Genomic DNA, 22,000 nt, shown 5'->3' with positions numbered 1-22,000 from the left:
AACCTACTCTGTGATGTAATGGTGTGATGACAGCTCATTTTTAATTTAAAATTTCAGTAAAATCTTTTTTCCTTATGGATGGTGAACATTATGGAATGTCAAGTATGAATAGATTGTTCTAGAGCTCAAACAATTACAGAAACGTCTGCAGGCGTAATAGCCTTCCGCATGAACTACCAATTGTACACGCCCGGAGGGTAAGTATTTTTGCTAGTCACATTAAAATAGGCATGCAACAACTACCGAAAACAAGATGACTAGCATAGAATCACACGTATCTATTTGGAACTGTTAAGTAACAACAGAACAAGCAAATACGACAGTGTAGAGCTGCTGAAGAAACACTATTATGCACAATAGTATTGAATGGTGTACACGGTATAGTCAGTTACGACAAAAGCCATCGAATAATGATGTAAAAATTGAAAGTATTATTTTATTACATGTTACAGCTTCTACAGTAGAAACAAAACTTTTTAAAACAGATACGACGTCTCGATCACTGGTGCAATTATTCTCAAGTACGAAATTTAAAAACATTCCTCTAAACTGTAAAAGCTGTAATTTATAAGAAAATAATAATGCTGAAACTGTTAGTAAAACAATTGTCTATAATAAGAGGTTGTGAGATTAATCACGAAAAACTGTAGTTTCAATATTGTATACACACATTTCTTCTGGCTTAATTTACCCGAAGGATCGCATAGACGAGGGAATAAATTTTATCTACTACTTAAAAGGTGATAATTCACGCTACTTGATTATTGATGAAGTGCGTAATTCATATAGAATATTTCCAGTTCCGGAATCTATTTAGAATTGTTTTTAACATAATAAAGGCATAAACACTATAATTAATTTTAAGATTGCCTTTATTACATTACTAATTGATTTATTGGCATAGCAAACTACGCTATTCTTTCTAGAACCCCCATTTCAAATAGTACCCTTCATAGCAATTGAAGTATTACCTTCTAAAACTCATCCCCACCCATCTCCAACTGTCAACAAGTATTCAGTATTTTTATCTCTTAGAAATTAAGAATAGTATTGAAGCTTTCACCAAATATAACAGTAAAGCTTATAAAGTACTTCAGATTACAGAACTCATTAAAAAGTATTATTACTTAATTAAACAGACACCATTTAACCATTTAAGTTTTATAACGTTACAACTGTTTTATTATTACTATTTTCTTGCGTACCAGTCGAATTAAGATTTTACGATTATTCCAAGTGAAATACTGCCACCTATTGATAGTTGAAATTATGGGGGAAAAATGTATATTTGTACTACGTTAATTTCAACGTTTCCTACTTACTTAAAAGTTACCTGCTATAGAAGTCACGTTGAAAACAATTTCTCGTCTTCTCAACAAAGAAAACAGCGCACACAGATCTCTACTGCAGCAGACAGAACATTATTATTTGAAGTACGAACAACTTAAATGTTACACCGTAAAAACTACCGACCACCAAGCACGCACCCTGGTGCCGAAAATGTGTATTACACCAGCTCAAACCACAAACAGATGCAACAGAGCAAAGCGTTCACACACTACGATTTCCACACGCCAATGAAGAAGTTTAGTGACGTAGAATGTGTCAACAGGTTAGCCAAGGGAGCCTACACAAAAGTAGGTATTTCGTATGTTGTTTCTCCATATATGGAATGAACAATTATTCGAAACCCGTGCACTAAGCACGAGCTCGCCTGTTGATTAGAACGTTTTTTTCCAATGAAACGAAGGCAGACACTCACCTCACAAAAGAAATGATCATTATTTGACAACAAGATGCTCAACTATTAGTTTTGATTCTGTAAATTAACTTTTGTGAAAACTGATAAATTAATGTATATGCGAGCCCAAGATGAAACACTTATTCTGCACTCAGAACGACTGCTACTTGTGCACCACATAATTTACACATTTCGAAATGATGTAAAAGCGCCGGTAACCATTACACAAAGGTAGTATACATCTGGTTTCTGACACGTAACGACTACGTGTCGAATGTGCGACTATTCTATTTCTTTTTGTTTCACTTGAAAAATACTTCATATTTCTCATGATAACCTAAAATAATAAATGTGTTGAAGACGAAAGGCCAGAGTAATTACCAGAAGAAAAAAGTTTATTAGGGCGTTCGTCTCTTACCTGAGCTAAAAGTGATGTCACGGATATTAGACTATTTTACAAGTAGTGAAATACTAATAATCATACAATCAAATAAAGCATTGACATCTTTAAGCAATCTATTATTTTATCTTTATTTTCAGGAAAAACTTATATTTAAAAATGTATTTATTTTAGTGGAAATGTTTAACTATTTCATTTATTCAAAAAACAACAAAGGCTTGATGGCGCTACCTGTCAAACAGACTGAAAATAGTAGTGCTTCACGAGATGGCGGCACCTAGTTTGTTTCGTAGGTTGTCGGTTTTATTACTTTTTAAACAATACTTGTAACAGAAAATAAATATGTATGGTTAGTTCGTTGGATGTTGAAGTACAAAACAGGGTATTTGAAACGCATTATGTAGCCTACAGAATCTAAACATAAAATATTTTAGATCCACTGATTAGTAACTAGCAGTAGCAATAAAGGCTGACACCCGCAGTTGTGCAGTATCGACTCTTTTTAATCAGCCAGGTGACGTTATTCCACATATACGTGTATGTAGTTCAGCTCGTTCTGGAAGATTGACACGGTTCAGGCGGTTAAGATGTTGTTTTCAGTAGCCTCAAAGTGCAAAATTAGCATAACAAAATCCCTTACCGATTTTGAATCCTTAACAAAGATTTTCGCCTTAAAGAATCTATTAGCACTGGTCTCAGTAAGAATCATTAGGGTAAACAATCGTTGCTGACTTTTATCTTAAGATAATTTCCCGTTAACTTTGACCCCAAAATGAAAAATTACTGCGTTAAGAAATCTCTGCTGACTTTTGTTCTGAGAAAAACTATGGTTAAATAAATTTCCCCGATGACTTTTAGTTCCAGCCCACAAACTGTTTTAAAGATAAAGAAATTGAGTATTGTTAATGGTGCGAAGAGAATGTGACAATAAATGTCTTCTCTTTTTATTGAAAACTCGGTTAATTTAAAACAACATTCAAAAATATAAACTACTTGAGGAAGGAAGCATATAACGCTAATCAATAGGTAGGCACACAACGATATATAAGCACAAGAAAAATTTTTTATTAATAGTAGAACATACTACATATTTCGACAGAACATTGGTCTGTCTTCTTTAAATATGATTAATACTAAGCTAATCACAGTTTATATAACGTTATGAAGGCAAAAGGATTAAGTCAGAGGGAAATAATGCCAGCAGGTGACCGAATACAGTTAAAGGTCAAATCTGGTCAATTGTGTAGACAGAATAAATCTTGTTAAATATGATATCCGTTGCTGGTACCATTATCACAATTTAGTGAAATATCTTTCATTTTGATGATTTCTGTAATTTCTAAGTAGTCTCTTTACTTTTTCGTTTTGGGTGTGTGTAGTAGGAAAATTTCATTCCACAGTAGTTTACGACCTGTTACATACTGATGATATGTTAGGGAGATGTCTGGAATTTATCTCTATGCATGAGACCTTGTTTTTCTTTGCGTTTTATTCCTAAAGAGCGTGATGTTTTCCCAATGTATTTCTTGCAACATTCGAGAGGAATGCCACAGATGTTCTGATTTTATTCTTTGGGTAGATATTATTTTTCATTAGGTAGTAAGGTATTATTTTTATGTGATTTACAGCTTTTGCGTCATTAAATATTTGTGTGCCTACCTGTTAAAAGTAAACAACACTTTAAAACTGCTGAAGGCATCAGGTCTTACTAAAACATCCATATATTTCTGTGGGTCAAAGATTCAGCATCACCAGAACAGTTTTCTTAAACTGAATGCGACTAAGACATAATTTTGGAGTTTCACAAGACTACTCAGGTTTTTTCGTCATCCATCCTGATGATGGCGGCTCTATTATCTACTGAAATATGTAGATATTTTAGTAGTACTTGGTGCCTTAAGCAACTTTTAAATTATTGTGTACTTTTAAACATTATTTTAACCGAGTTTTTAATAAATACATTTACACAAGTTTAGTGTTCTTTTTGTTTTTAATGTCTTTCTTCTCTATATCTATTACTAACAGTTAAGCCTAAATAAGTTTTGAATATATAAAAGAAAGTCTCGAAATTAGCATACTCCGTGAACAACAGTTAACTTGTTTTTAAACCGAAATTTTTACGACTTAGACTACTTATTGAACTAACCATTCGTTTATTTCTATTATTTCAATTACACAGATAAATATTAAAAGTGAAAAAATAACAAATTATTTTACTTTCTATAAAGCTTGGTCAAAACAAGTTTCCATTTTGGACTGAGACTGAAAACATGAAACAGTTTCACGACTTCTACACCCAAGCTTCTCCCTTTCTGTCTCTCAAAGGTCTACATACCCACATGTTTACGGGAGTGTCCTATAGATGCCGACACTCACGCAAATCAACTGCGTATATATTGAGTATCTTATTTAAGTGTTGCCTGTTCATGATAAAAAATTTTCAGCATTTTTTTCTTCTATGGATTAAACTCCGACATACCTACCTAAACGCTTATATGACTATCTATACCTGACTGTTTTACCTAGTTTCTACCTACCACTATCCACAAGTTGTTACAAGAAGCTCGAGTTCTTGCGTTTAGTAATAAATAACTTGATTTTGAACAGGATTTTTTAAATTTGAAATCGGAACTTCTGATATATATATACACACACATGTATACGTAATAATAAAAATACCAAACTCTTTACTGATATGTGTGTAGTAGTTTTTATTTTGCCTAAAACTGACATGGAATGTTTAGTCCAATGCTACTAAAAATATAAGTTCTTAATTTCACGAACCACTGAAATCATCACCAGAACGTTTTTTCCATACTAAGTTAAAAAATAAAATAAAAACTCTCGGGTGCAATTTTAAACAATGTTTTGACTATTTTCAATCACGTAACTCAAACTTCAAACACTAAAGTAACGCTAGCATAGTGCCAGTGTTGGAGTTGAAATTGAAAAGACCGGAGTTAAAGCTAGTATACAATAATATTTTTGAATTAAAGCAAGCACAAAAGTAAAATTACCTTCATTAAATAAAATAAACAACAATTGTTATAATAACCCAGGAGGTAGCGGCGATATTACATAGGATATCTTGCATAACATGTGTAATTTATGAGAACGATTGTTTGTTTGTTGGTAATTAAGCACAAAGTTCACAATAGGCTATCTGTGCTTTGCCCATCACGAGTATCGAAACCCAGATTCTAGCGTTGTAAGTCCGCAGGTATAGTGCTATACCATTGAGGGGCTACGAGAAGAAACAGAATTTGAACGGTTGTCTCAGTTACTTTATATGTGGCCTGACATTGATGGTTTGAGCACTCGATTCGCAATCTTTGGTTCGTTGGTTCGAATCCTAGTCACTGCACATACTCGCCGTTTTAGCCGTGGAGATGTTGTAATGTAACGCTCAATCCCATTATCTATTGGCTGGTGTTGACTAGTTGCCTTCCTTCTAGTCTATCACTGCTAACTTAGGGGTGATTAAAGCAAATAGCCCTTGAGTAGCTTGCGCGAAATTCAAAAACAAACCAATACATCATACATATACGCATTCCTGCCAAAGGATTGTTGACTTTAGAAAAGATAAGTAGTCTTATAAAGAGTTTAAAATCACTAGTTGTATTGTGACGTGTTCCATCGTTTGGACGAGTTTCTTCGGATTTGTTGGTAAAAGTGAATAATTAATCCAGTCCACGTAACTATAACTAATTTATTTATTTCTTCAATAAATGTTTGCTACAGCTTACGTTTGCTTCTGAACAAGTTATAAGCCTAAATTTACGAATAATGCTTGAACATATATGCAGAGATTAACAGTATGTCTAACTCACAAATAAACGTACTTAAATAATTTCGTCGCAAATCAGTCAAATAATCAAGCAGCAAAATGGACGCAATAGCTCTCAGTATTAACAATGAATACTTTTTTTTTGGCACTGAATTGAATTCTTTATTGAATACATGATAACTCTTTAACTGCTCATTCATTACTGATTCTTGTATTTATAATATTCCTTTATTTCTATATATGCCATGAAATTTTTAGATTATAATATCACTATTGTTATTAGTTTTCTCTAGAAAACATTTAAAATTAAGATATTAAACATGTAACTCACTCACAACAGCCACTTCCAGTTCTCATAACAACAACAACAAAAAAACTTTAGTAGGTTAAACTCGATTAAAATACTACAATTTCATTGACAGATAGTGAAAAATGTAGCATTTACAATATTTACTGGATCAATTTTTCCGCGTTATAATACACCTTTTCACCAAAGGAAAATGACCAAAACTTCTCAAATCATGGTGTATTCCTATTATGCATTCGAGAGAGATTTTTACAAGGTACTACAGAAACGTCCGAGAGATGTTTTGATTGTCTCAAGGTATATAAATATGGAGTCATCTGCTTGAAAGGATATTTAGTAACCAAGTATAGTAAGTCAGGTTATAATGATAAAACTGATAATAAAAATAAAAGTTACTCTAAAATTACTTCTTAGACGTAAAATATATACTAAAACTGACTAAAGTTAGAGGAAACTAAAGTTTCTCCTTTTTCTATTGGTACTTTGTTTTTCACATTTCTATTTCGTATTTGACGTACATGTTCAAAATACAGGGAAGCTCTAAGAATAACGCCAAGTTTGGTGACAATCGACTCAGCAATTCACTGGTTATGGACGGACACCTACACCTACAATCTTTTGTCAAATAACGATTTCGTTGTAAGGAGAAGAATGCGAGACGCAGTTTAATTGGGAACGAGGTTGTGTCTAATAGTTGTAATTTAGTCACTTATAATAACTGAGGTTAATTGTACGAAGCTTCTCTTATCAGACCATAAGTGTCACGTGATGTAGTTCAGTCATGACAGATGCTAATGTCATGATGTTCCCAGTTAATAAAGCATCAGAGTGGGTAGAAGAAAATGGTATTTTGTTGCCTTTTTTTTTTTGTGGCTGTCGAAAACAAACACAAAAGTACTTGATATTTTCGTAGAGTTTGTTAAAGAATATGATTCAAATGAAACAAACAAAAATGCCGGATTAAAACACAGAAGTTTTTCTTAGAGCAGGTATAATGTTGTTATTTTCTTTTCATCTATAGTTTCTTTGCAGTGTTGGTTGTCGATGTAGGAATATTCAACAAAATCACAAGTGTGATACGTCACTAACTATAATAGAGAAGTACAAAACCATATCAAAGTAAAACATCATGCAGAGGGCAGTTCTAATGTGTTTTATTGTGATGAAAGGAATGTGAAAGTTAAAAACTTTAGTAGATGTGGTAGTTTTAGTTTGAGTCACATGGCGGCCAGCTTCCATCAAATCTGTTTTCATAAGTAGTAAATAAATACAGGAAGAGATGCGTCCACAGAGAGGCAAAATATTTTCTTTCATTTTGGATAGTTACCGCACCGGCATTACTTAATACATACAGCACATACGTGAAGAACGCCTCTTTCCTAATTTTCAGACTTAACTGGGTAACTTCCAAAACAAACATATTCTAGTTACGCCTTTCACTAACAGAGCAGATTACGAGGATAGATTAACCTACGAATGTGAGATGCTATAACTTAAATGTAAGCTTCAACTTCCACAGAGAAAGATGTTTTATTTCAGCTTTTCATTACTATAGCATATCCTCTTACCTTCATGGCTATAAGGACTTTCATTTACAAATCCTAGTGGCATGCTAAATATACACTAATAACTTCTACGAATAAACCTACTTTAATTAAGCCTCTTACTGTTATGGTAGATGATAAAGAATTAAATTACAAATTCTTTAGACGTGACACCTCTCCCATTATGAAATCAGGGTCAACCTTAATTTACATAAACGATATCAAATCAAGTAATTTAGATGTTCATAAAACATATATAAACCTCAATTTCGGTTATACAGTATCCAAGACAGACTGTGACGTTAGAATTATGTGCCTTAATTGTTATCTCTCCATGTAAACAAACAAGCACACGCCCAGGACAAATTAGAACTAAGTATTTAGTTTGCATTCATTTTTAGTCATTAAAAAGCGGAGATAGTTAAGCCTAATATTTGGTCTGTATAGATACTATAATAAATGGAAAGTCACCTGCTGGATTTATTACTACACACACTCAGTCTCGTTTGTTGTTCAGATTTATTCAAGATACTAAGCAACAGACAGACGGATAATGTTACAGAGAGAGAGTAACGTACTAAATATCAGAATTTCATTCCGTTCGAGATAAACTTTAATATTATGTAAGTTGTTTTGTTTTTGTCTTTAACTCTTACAATACACATTACAATCCATAAAATTTACCAGAATGTGGGTCACCTCTGCTTTATAAGGCTAAACTCACTATAATAAATATCAATTATAATGAATAAATCCATAAATAATAATACGTAAATAAATATCGAATATATAAAATCCAAAGTATACCTTAAACATATTCACTGTATAATAATTTATCTTTTTAATATTTATATATATATAATATTAACGGATTTTCGGGTTCAGTGTTTTTTTCTTATAGCAAAGCCACAGCGGGTTATCTGCTCAGCCCACCGAGGGGAATCGAAACCCTGATTTTAGCGTTGTAAATCCGGAGACATACCGCTGTACTAGCGGGGGGCTTTTCGGGTTCACTAATAATCGTTATCGATTTCTGCAATGTCGATTTAAAACTACATTTTTACCGATTAATAGCGAGCTTATTGAATTCAGAATATTAGTATAAAGGTTTCACGTTTGCTACAAATAAATTTTTAAACTTTTCTTTTCCTACTTTAAAAATTTGTAAGTGCATGAGCTCTTCAGCTCTTATTTTATGTATTTATCTTATTTTTGTCACTTCTATACACCTCTGCTAACTCCATTCAATATTATACAAATATGTAACTTAGTTAATGGTAATATATTTAATTATTTTAATTTAATTCACTATTACCATACTGTAGCAGGCCCGGCATGACCAGGTGGTTAAGGCACTCGACTCTTAATCCTAGGGTCGCGCATTCAAATCCCCGTCACACGAAACATACTTGTCCTTTCAGTCATGAAGGCGTAATAATGTATAATATATCCCACTATTCGTTGGTAAAAGAGTAGCCCAAGAGTTGGCGGTAGGTGGTCATGACTAGCTGCTTTCCCTCTAGTCTTACACTGCTAAATTAGGGACGGCTAGCGCAGATAGCCTTCATGTAGCTTTGCGCGAAATTCAAAACAGACTAAACTGTGGTAACGATAACACACATTTTATAACATTTTTGTAGACCTTAAGTTCGTTAAATCAGTACCTCTCATATCATTCTCTAAACTGATAAAATTAAACCAGTCATAATAGCAGTTTTAATTTCATTATGAATTATATATATATACATACATTTTTAGATAAAATCTTGCTGGAACATTCTTCACTTTTTTCATTAATTTGTATTCCTAATTAAATTTATATTCCATCATTATTCCAATATATTTAATGTACTCTAGTTTTTGTAAACTAGAATTAAACTAATATTTTTAATAGGTAGAATCTTCGATATTCAGTTGTAATAACAACTGTATACGGAAGTTTCTACTTAGTAAAATTGGATTATTTCTTTTCATTCTTTTAAATAAAATTTCATAGAAGCTAGTTTCTTATCATTTAAATATAAAAACTGTTCATTACTCTAAAAAATCCAAAAACGGCTGGTATGGATAGAGAAAGCACTAGTAGAGGAGCGAACAACGTTTCGACCTTCTTCGGTCATCGTCAGGTTCACAAAAAAAAAGAAAGGGTTAATGACCGCTAGCTGACCACATGTTTGAAGGTGATTGTGTAATTGAGTGTAGGAATGTAGAGGATGTGCTTAGCTGTTGGATATATTTATTAATATAGGTATAAAGGTGTTTCTTTGTAATGGTTTATTTTGGGCTTGAATTGTTGTTTAAATAAGTCTTCTTTAATTTGCTACTACTTTATACTTAAATCATTGTTGTTTTTTTGCAAGCTTAGCATCACAATCGCTTTTATCGTCCCCTGCTAGTTTAGTGGTAAGTCTATAGATTTGCATCGCTAAAGTCAGGGATTCAATTGCCCTAGGTAGACTCAGCAATAGCCCAATGTGGCTTTACCATAGAAAAAAAACACATACTCATACAGAATCATCTGAAAAACTTAATTTTGATTAAAAAACAATGAACTTAAACTTATATCTAGGGTATTCCAGACATAATTGCTATTATTTGTTTATATTAATTTCAACTGTTTTCTACGTAATATACACATACATATATATATAATTTAAAACAATGCCACACACTGCATCTTTACAGATTCGTTTACAATAAAATTTCATGTAACATTTTATCAAAAATTGTTAATATATGTATAAAAGAGCACGTGTTATCACTGTTACTAAAATGATTTAATTTAGTAATAATCTAGCACAACTGGTCTTCGGTATTTATATTTTTCCAATAACCGAAATGAGAAAATGAGCAAAAATTATTGAATAAAATAACATAAGTTTACAATACCATATCTAATAGGGTTCGTTTTTCAGTTTTGGCACAAATGAACGTTTTCAATACTTTAGTATATAATAATATGTTAATCACGCTATATCTGCTATGTCCAGTGTGAATAGACCTTAATAATTTCAAAGCAGTTGAGAGCTTACAGCACTGGATACAACGAATGGCAAGAACAATGATTAGTTAACGTTCAGTGCTGACAGTCGATTAGATTCGCTCTTCATCATCTCAACAGAATTTGAAGTATCTTTTTTTTCTTCTTCTTAAACATTTTTAATGTTTAACAAACAGTAGGTGTGCAAGTAAACGTTTAGCGCGAGGTGGAGGTGTTGCCAGGATACTACTCTAATTCTATAATACGACAGGTGAAGATATCACCAGGATGCTCCTTCAATTCTATAACACGATAGATGAAGGTGTTGCCAGGATACTCCAATTCTATAATACGTTACATGTAGGTGTTGTCAGGACAATCTTTCAGTTTTATTATACTCCAGGTGAACGTGTTAATAGTTTTATAACACGCCAAGTAAAGATGTTATTAGGATACACCAATTCCACTACACGGTAAGTGAGAACATTATTAGGATAATTCTTGAAATTGTGTGTTGTGAATATGCTACACGGATACTCGTTTTATTCTTTAGTATATACACCCATAAAGTGATAATGCACTACATAATAGTAATAAAAAGAAAAAAAACGATATATGTGCAGTTTCTTGTGCATTCTGATGCTGGATAAACAAACACACTCAAAGCTTTGAAGGCGCGAGCAGATGTGTGAGTGTTGGAATACAAGTTTTGACGTTTTATCAGACTGGCGTTATAGATATGAAATAATTTTATGAACGGTTAAAGAAGGACTTGTGTCATTTCAAGAATGGTTATCGTGTTTTTACAAACTCTGATATGTTTGTTTAGCTAGTTTGTTTCGAATATTTGTGCAAAGATAAGGGAAAGCTATACAGGCAAGTTATTCGTAATTTTTAACTGATATGCTACAAGAAGTGTAGCTTTCTCAACGACATCCACTGCTAATCCTCGGCTACTCTAATCGAAGAGTGGAGTTACATCATCGCTTTCATAAAGTATCTGTGACACCAAAGCGCGGAACGCGATTTTCCAGTAATAGGGCGCGAACTTCGTAATTCGGCACGCACAACTTCTGATTCTTCATCTTTCTAGAATTACCAGAATACGGAAAGCGACTTATCTCACATAAATACTGGATAACAGTCTTGGTGTACGTCTACAAATGTATAATCCATGCATATACCGAATGGATTTATATATCTGCCATCCCTCTTCGATTGATGATATGGAAACTATTCCGAAATATGACGATGAGCAAAATTAAGTAAAATCTGAAGCGATTCCATAATCTTAAATTTATGTTTTTACAAAATATCTTAATTACCTGAGTCGCTAAAGGTATAATTCAGCCAAAGTTTAGAATCACACTCCTCATTTAGACAAGAAGAAAGATAACATATCCTTCATTCTACGAGTATATGCAACAGAAAACATTGACTTCAAGTAATTTAGGCATACAATACCTTTGTTGTTTTTCGAATATTCGCCCAAAGCTACTCAAGTGCTATCTGCACTAGCCATCCCCAATTCTGAACTGATAATTTAGAGAGAAAGCATCTAGTCGAATCAACCATCGCTAACTCTTAGGCTATACTTGCCAAACTGAGTACTTGAGGTTCACCGTCACCTCCATAACGTATCTACACATTTAAAATGTGAAGCCCGTTCTTTTCTGAGTGTGTGTGTGTGGTAACAGGCACGAATTATGAATTCATAAATTTTAAATCCGGGTAAGCCAACCACGGAGCTACCTACGCTCAGTCATTCATATTATGAAATACATATAAATCAATGGATTTCAGCGTTTATCATAGTTTAAGTTTTGATATTTTGCATAAAAATGACTATTCCCGTTGAGAAAATTATATTTTGATATTACATCAGAAAAACAACTTTTTTTTTAATTCAAGTGTAGTAGAGAACTGAGTTTTGCAAAGTGGTAACCAACTAGCAACAAATAAAAAATAAATTAAACATTTTTAAGATTTCAGGTTTTGTATTTTAACGTATGCAAATTTTCTATAGAATTGTGAAGCATCGAAAACATACTACTCTTTATATGCACACCAAAACCTCGTCGATTTTTATAAGATTTGGCGTAAAGACAGAAAATACAGTTCTGCATGGAAAATATAATGTCTAAATCAATAACCAAACGTCTATAAAATTGCGGCACCACTGAACATAATTGTCGCCAAATCTTACAATGGATATACTTAAGAACTGTGTTGAAAAATACTGTGTTGGGTAAACTGTGTTTACACAAGCTAATGATTCGGCAATTTTTCTTGTTATTTTTAACATTTCATAATTACCCAATAGATGGCGCATTGAGCAGAATTTCCCTAAGAAAGCCTATGTTAGATCGGCGTGCAAATGGCGATCTATTTATGTTTATGTTTCTTTCTCTTACTTTTGTATTTAATTTTTGCCAAGACATATCTAATTATACCCTCAAAGTAGAAAATGTAACGCATTAAAAATAAGTCACTGCATAGCATAAGAATTGTCTGCCAAAACTAGCCTATTCTACACACACATGGACTTCCACTAACAGTGACCTTCACCCTTTCCCTCAGAAAACTTCACGTGTCGTTAAACTGACGACGTCACAGTAGCTATGTTATCGCCGCCACTTTTATTAATATGTGAATCTACACCTGACTCTCCCAAATATATCAAATGAAAAGAAACTGCTTCGCCACATTTAAAACTATGAAATAATTATTTTGTATCGTTATAATTCTGATTAAAAGGTTTTATTGAAACCTTCTTTAAAATCAGTTTGTTTACTTTTCCTCAGATAAGTTTCTCTTAACGAATAATAAACATACTATATTATTACATGACATAAACTGCTAAAAAAAATTAAAGGAACAAGCACGTTTTCTTATAAAATTTATCTCAGTGTTTTAAATGTCAAAATATTTTTATTTTTTAAGGCAATTTGCCCCATTTCAGTTCCATCTGCATCCATTTTTTAACGTGTGATGAACGGTAAAACATGGAGAAATAAAATTTTTAAAAATGACCAATATCACCAAAACTGATGTCCCATATGAAACAATACTTTAAACAGCTTACATGCGTTTATTCAAGAAATGTTTGAAACATTCAATATCTAGTGTGACCTCCACGGGCTGTGACACGACACACTCCTGACACCTATTATCTTGGAGTATGGCACCCTACTCGTCTACCAGGGCTTGTCGGAGTTCCTGTACATTCTAAGGAGGGTGCTGGCGTTCATTAACACGCGTTGACAACATATCCCAACAATGTTCAATTGGATTTAAGTCTGGAGATTGACAGGCCACTCAAATGTCTCTATTCCTTCTTCGTCTCCTTGATGATACATACACAGTCTGACGACGTGGGCTCGCGCCTTAACCTGCATGAAAATGAACCCATCGCCAACACTACCAACAAAAGGCCTCACAATGGGTTCCAGAATTCCGTATTTATATCGTCGTGCGTTCAGAGCACCCTTGTTGAATATGAGTAAGTCCTTGCGGCCACCCAAGCATATGCTTGCCCAGACCATTACAGAACCTCCTCCACAAGCGTCGACTTGCACAATGTCGCGCTGTCAGAATAAATCCTCTTGCAGGCTGTCTGGCCTTAAGACGTCCTTCGTGCAGACGACTGCGAACTGTTTGGGTCGACACACGGCTTCCAGTTGAATGCTGAAGGTCATTTCTCAATGACCGAGCCGTAGCTAAGCGGTAGTCACGATGTAGCGGTCCTTTTTGGCTGTTGTGCAGCGATGACAGCCTTGGCCTGGTCTCCTGCCATAAGAGTTCGTCTTCTGGTAGCGTCGCCAAACTCGATTGATGACGCTTGGTTACAGACTGACGCGCTGTGCCACTCTCCTTTAGGTCTGGCCATCCTCCAGCATCTGGACCGCCCTGGCCACCTCGTTCTATGTCAAATGGTGCCAGAATGCTTGGGTACAGAAGATGAAGGTACACGCTGACAAAACGAGCCGCAAAAGATCTATGTTTGTGTTTGTTTCAAGAAGTAATGAGGATTGCATAATTTCACGTAACAGCCTTATACAGGATACCTTGAGTTGTATTCCCCTTGAGTGAGGTGAGTTTCGTTTGAGTTGCTTCAAACTTCACTCGCAAGCTTAAAAAAATACACTTGTAGACGAACGGATATGTTTTTCATATATAAAGTTAGTTATGGCAAAAATATATTGAAATATGTACTTGTTCCTTTAATTTTTTTTAGCAGTATACGTTATTGATACCAGTCTATTAATTGTTCTGAAATTTCTCCTCGAAACCATAATACAGTTGGATCTTTATTTGGTAAAATTTCATAAAATATAAATCGAACTTTTTCGACATTTAAAAAGCATAAACAAAATATGTATGAATAAAAAGCAGGAAGAGACAAAATTCATATAGAATAAAATATTGTTCAATGCTTTATGTAAATTATAAAAATTTGACTATAAAAGTGATGACGCGTGATACCGGTTGAAAAGTTTACAATCTCCTAAAATTTTGGCTGCATTGTAGATGTTATAAGACAAATTACAGAACATAGATGGTATAACAAGAATCGCAAATATTCTACCGCATTATATCACTTTGGAATTACTGATAATAAAATTGATAATAAAACTTGTTTGTCAGTTTTATCTTATTGTACTTTCATCAAAACGAAAACATAAATAAATGAATATTAAAATAAGATAACGGAGTGTGGCACAATCCTGGAAACAAAACATACAATTTCATTTTTAGAAAAGTAAAAGAAAATTCTAGAACATCTCCAAAAATGTCGAAAATATTATTTATGAACTTATAAAGAAACCATGAACTTTTTTAAAACAAGGTACACATATAATCAGTTTCTTTTTCATACTCGTTCAGAAGACAACACTGGCAGTAACCGTCAACACGATAAACAATTACATTTATTCTAACAACACTCACATCAAGTATACGCTAATAGCACTTTTATGCTTAAACGAAAACTGGTACGTGTTGGTTTTTTGTTGTTGTTGTTATTATTGTTTGTTTTTGTTTTTAGGTGTAACGTGTAGAAATCATTAAACCTCTTAAAATATTCGTGTTCATTATTTTAAAGTCCTATCATGAATCTATTTAATTATGTTTGTTTCTGCACAAATTAGAAAACATTAGCGTTGGTTTTTTCATCCTCAAAGCCTGAGGGTAGCTTTATATTTTTCCTACAGCAGAACAAACCAGACAGAACCCTCGTTCGTACTGAGGAGTTTCGAAAAACATTAAATAACTTTACAATATTATACGTGATGAGCCCTCTCTAAGTAGATATGACAACAAAAATAAATATGACAATTCTATCAGGACGAAAACTTGTAGTATTATAATTTAATCTTTCTTTTATATTTTTGATGGTATTTTAAAAATGCATTTAATTTCTCGTTAAGAGAGAAACGATCAATAGAGAATGCTTTTAACAGAATTATCAGGCACAGTTAAAATACTAATTATGAGAAATATGTTTTATTCAATTAAGTTACGAAATAAGATACGTAGTCATATACTCGTACGATCAGTTTTCCTTTTAAACGACTCGTTTGTTTTTGAATTTCACGTAAAGCTACGCGAGGGCTATCTGTAGCAATGTAAGACTAGACGGAAGGCACCTCGTTGCCACCACCCATCGCCAACTCTTGCACTATTCTTTTACCATTGACCGTCACATTATAACACCCCCACGGCTGAAAGGACAAGCACGTTTGGTGTGTCGAGGATTCGAACCCGCGACCCTCGGATTACGAGTCCAGTGCTTTAACCACCTGGCCCTCTCTTAAACGAAAACAGATTCTTAATGTGATGTGTAAATCATCTATTATCAAGGTCATCAAAGCGTTACAAAAGTCGTAAGAACAAAATAATAATAAACTTATCAGTCCAAGTTAAATTAATTAGTGATGTAACTAGAGCTGTCTTTAAAACCTATACTCTCAAGTTATATCAGCTATTCTGGCAAATATAACTTACAAGAAAGTAATTCATCTGAAGCCTGCCGATCATACAAGTCTAGCTCGCCCGGTAAAGTTACAGATTATTTGGCTAAATATTTGTAGTTGCAACTTTTATTATATTTTTTCGTAAATTGTTTTGACTATTGAATCAAACTTCACAATAAAACTCAAAGGCATAATACAAAAAATTTGGTATGAAAAACAAGAAGAATTTCAAAACAAAGGACACTCGGTTACGACTGGTACCGATTTCATTCGATAATTTATTATGTCATGCGAGGTGGGGGAGTCAATGTCCAGAATTATAGTGTGGTTGACAAATTAATACACTTTTTTTTATAGTTTAAAGTATAACTTCTTTTCTTAAATGTATCAAGAAACAATAAATTATCTACATCTATAGTCAAAAGGCAAATACACGGTGTAAAAGATGTTCGCTGCAATTTGAGAAATGTATTTATCATACTCCATAACGTGGTCGTAATAAAGGGGAAGGGGGAACCAAAAATGCCTAAGTCATAACATTATAACATATTCCAGTTATGTTGTTAAAGAATCATTAATTGTACTCATAACATATTTAAATACAACCAAGAATATAACACACGTAGGTTATACTTCTCCTATTGGCCCGGCATGACCAGGTGGGTTAAGGCGTTCGACTTCCGTCGTACCAAACATGCTCGCCCTTTCAGCCGTGGGGGCGTTATAATGTTACGATCAATCCCATCTTCGTTGGTAAAAGAGTAGCCAAAGAGATGGCGGTGGATGGTGCTGACTAGCTGCCTTCCCTCTACTTTTGCACTGCTAAATTAGGAACGGCTAGCGCAGATAGCCCTCGTGTAGCTTTGCGCGAAATTCAGAAACAAACTTCTCCTGTTGGCAAAAACAATACACTAAACAATTACTATAAAAGTTAAAGCACTTACAATACATATATATATATAATTGAAACGTTGTTTGGATTTGCTAGAAGAAACAAATAGAAATATAATACATTTTACAGGTAATTTCCGAGTAATTTTATTTTTTAATTTTTCAAAAGACAATTCTTGCAAACAATACAATATTTATAACCCATAACACAATAGTACATATTATAATTTATCTCGAACGAGTCTTCAAGTTATTATGTTGCGTACGTTATATATTGTTTTGTTTTTGTTTTTTGTCAGCTCAGACAGGCTTCAAGAATATTTAAAACATGTTAATTATTATTTTGGAAAGTAGTAAATAGTTTAGACTGAACGAATGTTCAATACTTTAGCAGCAATTACGACATTCGCACAGGCGAACAACAGAGCTTGTGCATGGTAATACCAAGAGAAGAGAAAGGGCTACCTAACGTCAAGGAAATGCTCAAGCATTGGAAATTTTCTTTTAAAGCCTTATTGTAACATTTTCTAGTCTAAGAGACATACGTCTTAAAGGTTAAAGGAAGGGCTTTAGCGGATATATTGGTTCTGCTTAGCTTATAAACAGGCTATCTTACGTTGGAATTTGAGCAGTGTACTGGTGTGAAAATATTCATGTAAAAACCACAACCAGGGGCATATCCTTGAATATAGTGTCACAAACTTCCTGTTACGCCTACATGTTACAACGCCAAACAAGAAATAAAAGCTACAGGGAATTCACTAACCTTATCTCTGCGCTGATAACAAGCTCTAGGCTTGTCTTCTACCCTATGACAAAGAGAATACCCAAGTGACAAGGATGAAGTGGAACATAATCGTTGACGACTTAATAGCAGCCATTTTGTTTTAATGAGTCACTATGTGGACAAAAAGAGAAAGTTAACAAAGAAGTAGCTACAGAATATTATTTGCGTTGATACTAGTGCACCGCTGGTATAACGGTAAGTCTACGGATTTACAACATTAAAATCAGGGGTTCAAGTCTCCTAGGTGGACACAGCAGATAACTCAATATGGCTTTGCTACCCGAAAAACACATAGACACACCTGTTGGTGCTAAACAAAACTGATTAAAATGAAAATCTCCAAATCACTTAGCTTTAGTTTAGACATACATTTGTAATATCAAGTATTTAAAAAAAAATACACACATTTCCTGACCCTAAATGTTTATTCAACATGAAATGACCACAATTTTCAAATTTGATATTAATTTTTTATTTCAGTTTATGCACTTTTTATTTTTCAATTATAAGAAATTATTATTATACACAATAGAACAACTAATACGAGGACATTAATACCATGAGACTTAAAGCAATTAATTGTCTCAAGTAGTCATCGCAATTAATTTTTTGAAATTTTCCAATTATCAAAATACTATCGTATAAAAACAAGCTACACATAACTAATGAATAAATATTTATATCAAAAATTTTGCTGTTCATATGTCAGAGTATACATCTACTTTATATCACAATTCTAACTACATCCTCTTTTTTTACATTAGTTTATTACAAGAGCTCTGTATTAAATATATTAAGGAACAGATTTATGACGTTTACACATGATTTGGTACAACAGAAGTCGGGCCTTGCGTGCTTTGTTCGTTCAAAATTCACGAAACAAAAATAACTAATCACCTTCACAAAGGCATAGGGAAGGGAAGGAGAGTTACGCATGCGCAAAACAATACCAGTCTCGCTGCGACTTGCTCTTTGCTGTCGGATGAAGAATTTTGAAGAATGAAAAAAAAGTTTCTTCCTTCTCAAAATAATTTTTGTTTGTTTAAGTTCTAAAGTTACCAGCAAATCTTGCTTTACACCCAACGTCACTATTTTAAGAATTCTGTAAAAATAGAACCAATGTATTTTCACCTCCACGTAATCGAAGTTCTCAACACAACCACCCAGCAACCGTATTGAATAACAGTGACGTTTTTATCTTGTAAACAACCATGACTATGATTTCGTTGTCTGAGAAATTTAACGATATAAAAATAAAATCATGAATAAAGGAATATGCATGGAATTCATTTTGAAAACATAGAACATGACACTGAAAAGTTATCAAAATTCTTCTTAAAATCAGGATGAATTTAGATTTTTATATCTCCGACCATGTAAAAACCAATAAACGAAAATTTAAAGAAAAATCTGCACTGAACTATCACCTGATAAATAATTGTCAACGAAAAAAGAAAGAGATTAATATGAGGCGATAAATTGTCTTTTACAACTTTCTAAAGTATTTCAGATGGTGTAAAGAAACATAATGGAATACCCTTAAAGTGATTATAGAAATTTAGAAGTGATTTAAAACAAAGAAGTCATAACAGTGTGTTCATACAAACACGAGCATATCAAATAAGTGTATATACACACATATACGTGTACGTAGGAGAGACAGAGCAAATATACCCGACTGTAAATATATTATACTGGGTAAAATGAACACAATGTAAATTCAATGTGATCATTAAACTGCAATTCAAGGCAAACTTCAACTTTAAAAATTGTTTGTTTGTTGTTTTTTAGCATTTCTAAGCAAATCTACCCAAGTCAAAGAGAAGACAATTAGTTAACAGTTCTTACAGCTATCTTTAGGGCTACTTTTTGGATTTGAAAGCTAATCTTATAGTGAACTCACAGCCCCAAAGTGCGTAGTATATTTTTGCAGCAAAGAGACACTAATCGCGAATTTTTGTTAACCGCTAGGCCACGAACAGTCTCAGTGGTGTGAGGAGGTATTAAAACAAAAAGAAGTTACAAAAAATATGTGAAAGATAGGGAAGGGTGTAAAATGTTTGTCAAAATATATTTTTTGGCCCGGCATGGCCAAGCGTGTTAAGGCGTGCGACTCGTAATCTGAGGGTCGCGGGTTCGCATCCCCGTCGCGCCAAACATGCTCGCCCTTTCAGCCGTGGGGGCGTTATAATGTAACGGTCGATCCCACTATTCGTTGGTAAAAGAGTAGTCCAAGAGTTGGCGGTGGGTGATGATGACTAGCTGCTTTCCCTCTAGTCTTACTAGGCTAAATTAGGGACGGTTAGCACAGATAGCCCTCGAGTAGCTTTGTGCGAAATTCAAAAAACAAACAAAATATATTTCTTTTTACTTTCTCAAGGAAATTTCTCTGTATTTATCTTCCACTAAAGTTCAGGAAATACGAGCTAATAAATAATAATAAAAAAGAACACATATACCGTTGACAAGCAAAGGTTCTCCGGAAATTCTGATAATAAAAAGTATGACACGAGATCACCCAAAATGTGGCTTAAAAACTAAAACAAAACGTTTTCCATTTCATATTTGTTGAATCTCAAATTTACAATAAACGAGTATATTATTTGTAAAAAAAAAATCACCCATATATCCGAATACCTCACAAGTGATATTAAATGCTAACAGCCGAGAAAAGGTGTATTCCAAGTTCTAACAGTTGCGGGTCGTTGTTAAATTTTGCATAAACCTACTCAAAGATTATCTTTACTAGTTGGCCAGGCATGGCCAGGTGGGTTAAGGCGTTCGACTCCTAATCCGAGGCTCGCGGGTTCAAATCTCCGTCGCACCAAACATGCTCGCCCTTTCAGCCGTGGGGGCGTTATAATGTGGCGGTCAATCCCATTATTCGTTGGTAAAAGAGTAGCTCAAGAGTTGGCGGTGGGTGGTGATGACTAGCTGTCTTCCCTCTAGTCTTACACTGCTAAATTAGGGACAGCTAGCGCAGATAGCCCTTGAGTAGCTTTGCGCGAAATTACAAACAAGCTTTACTAGTCGTCCTTAATTTTAAAGTGATAAACTAGAAGAAAAGTAGATAGTCGACACTACCCTCCGCCAACTCTTTAATTACTCTTTGTCAACGGAAAGAAGAATAGACCGTCACGTAATAACGTAATAATGGCTAAAAGGGCGAAGATATTCGTTCCCGTTATCTGCAGATTGTAAGTATAGCGCCCTAACCATTAAGCCCTGCCAGTCCTACTTGACGTAAAACATGTATTCTCGAAACGGGTTGTATGGGTATTAAAACTTTAATTAATATAAAGTTCAGAACAACGTTTCGACCTTCTTAGTGATGGATGAGGGCCTTTTAGACTTTTCTATTAACTCAAAACTTATTTAATTTTCTCTTCGTCGTATATTTATTTATTGGTCACTGGAAAAAGTATATAAATTGAGAAAAGTTTATTACAATAATTAACATACAATTATACAAAAAACGAAGGACTGAATAAGCGAAATAAATTCGGTTTTAAGTACCGAAGACAAACCTTCAAAACAAACAAAATATTTTTAAAATCGTTCCAAGAAACACTGCCAGTTAAGGAACTT

At 33.8% G+C, this 22,000-nt stretch overlaps 1 protein-coding gene across 13 annotated transcripts in view; it reads right to left on the bottom strand.

The window, feature by feature from the left end:
• Positions 1 to 22,000, bottom strand: part of LOC143244580 (leupaxin-like) — a 62,306-nt gene that overhangs the window by 28,667 nt on the left and 11,639 nt on the right. Inside the window, exon 2 of one of the 13 annotated variants that reach the window (XM_076489519.1) lies at positions 17,357 to 17,625. The exons of 7 other annotated variants lie outside the window; for them this stretch is intronic. The gene's annotated coding sequence lies outside the window, so the exon portion shown is untranslated. Of the gene's footprint in view, positions 1 to 1,322; positions 1,490 to 17,356; positions 17,626 to 22,000 lie in introns of those variants that run through there. 5 more of the 13 variants (XM_076489520.1, XM_076489521.1, XM_076489517.1 and 2 more) reach the window with 5 other exon arrangements.

This window comes from Tachypleus tridentatus, chromosome 2, assembly GCF_004210375.1.
Source record: "Tachypleus tridentatus isolate NWPU-2018 chromosome 2, ASM421037v1, whole genome shotgun sequence".
Lineage (NCBI taxonomy): Eukaryota > Metazoa > Arthropoda > Merostomata > Xiphosura > Limulidae > Tachypleus > Tachypleus tridentatus.
This window is presented reverse-complemented; position numbering and strand designations above follow the sequence as displayed.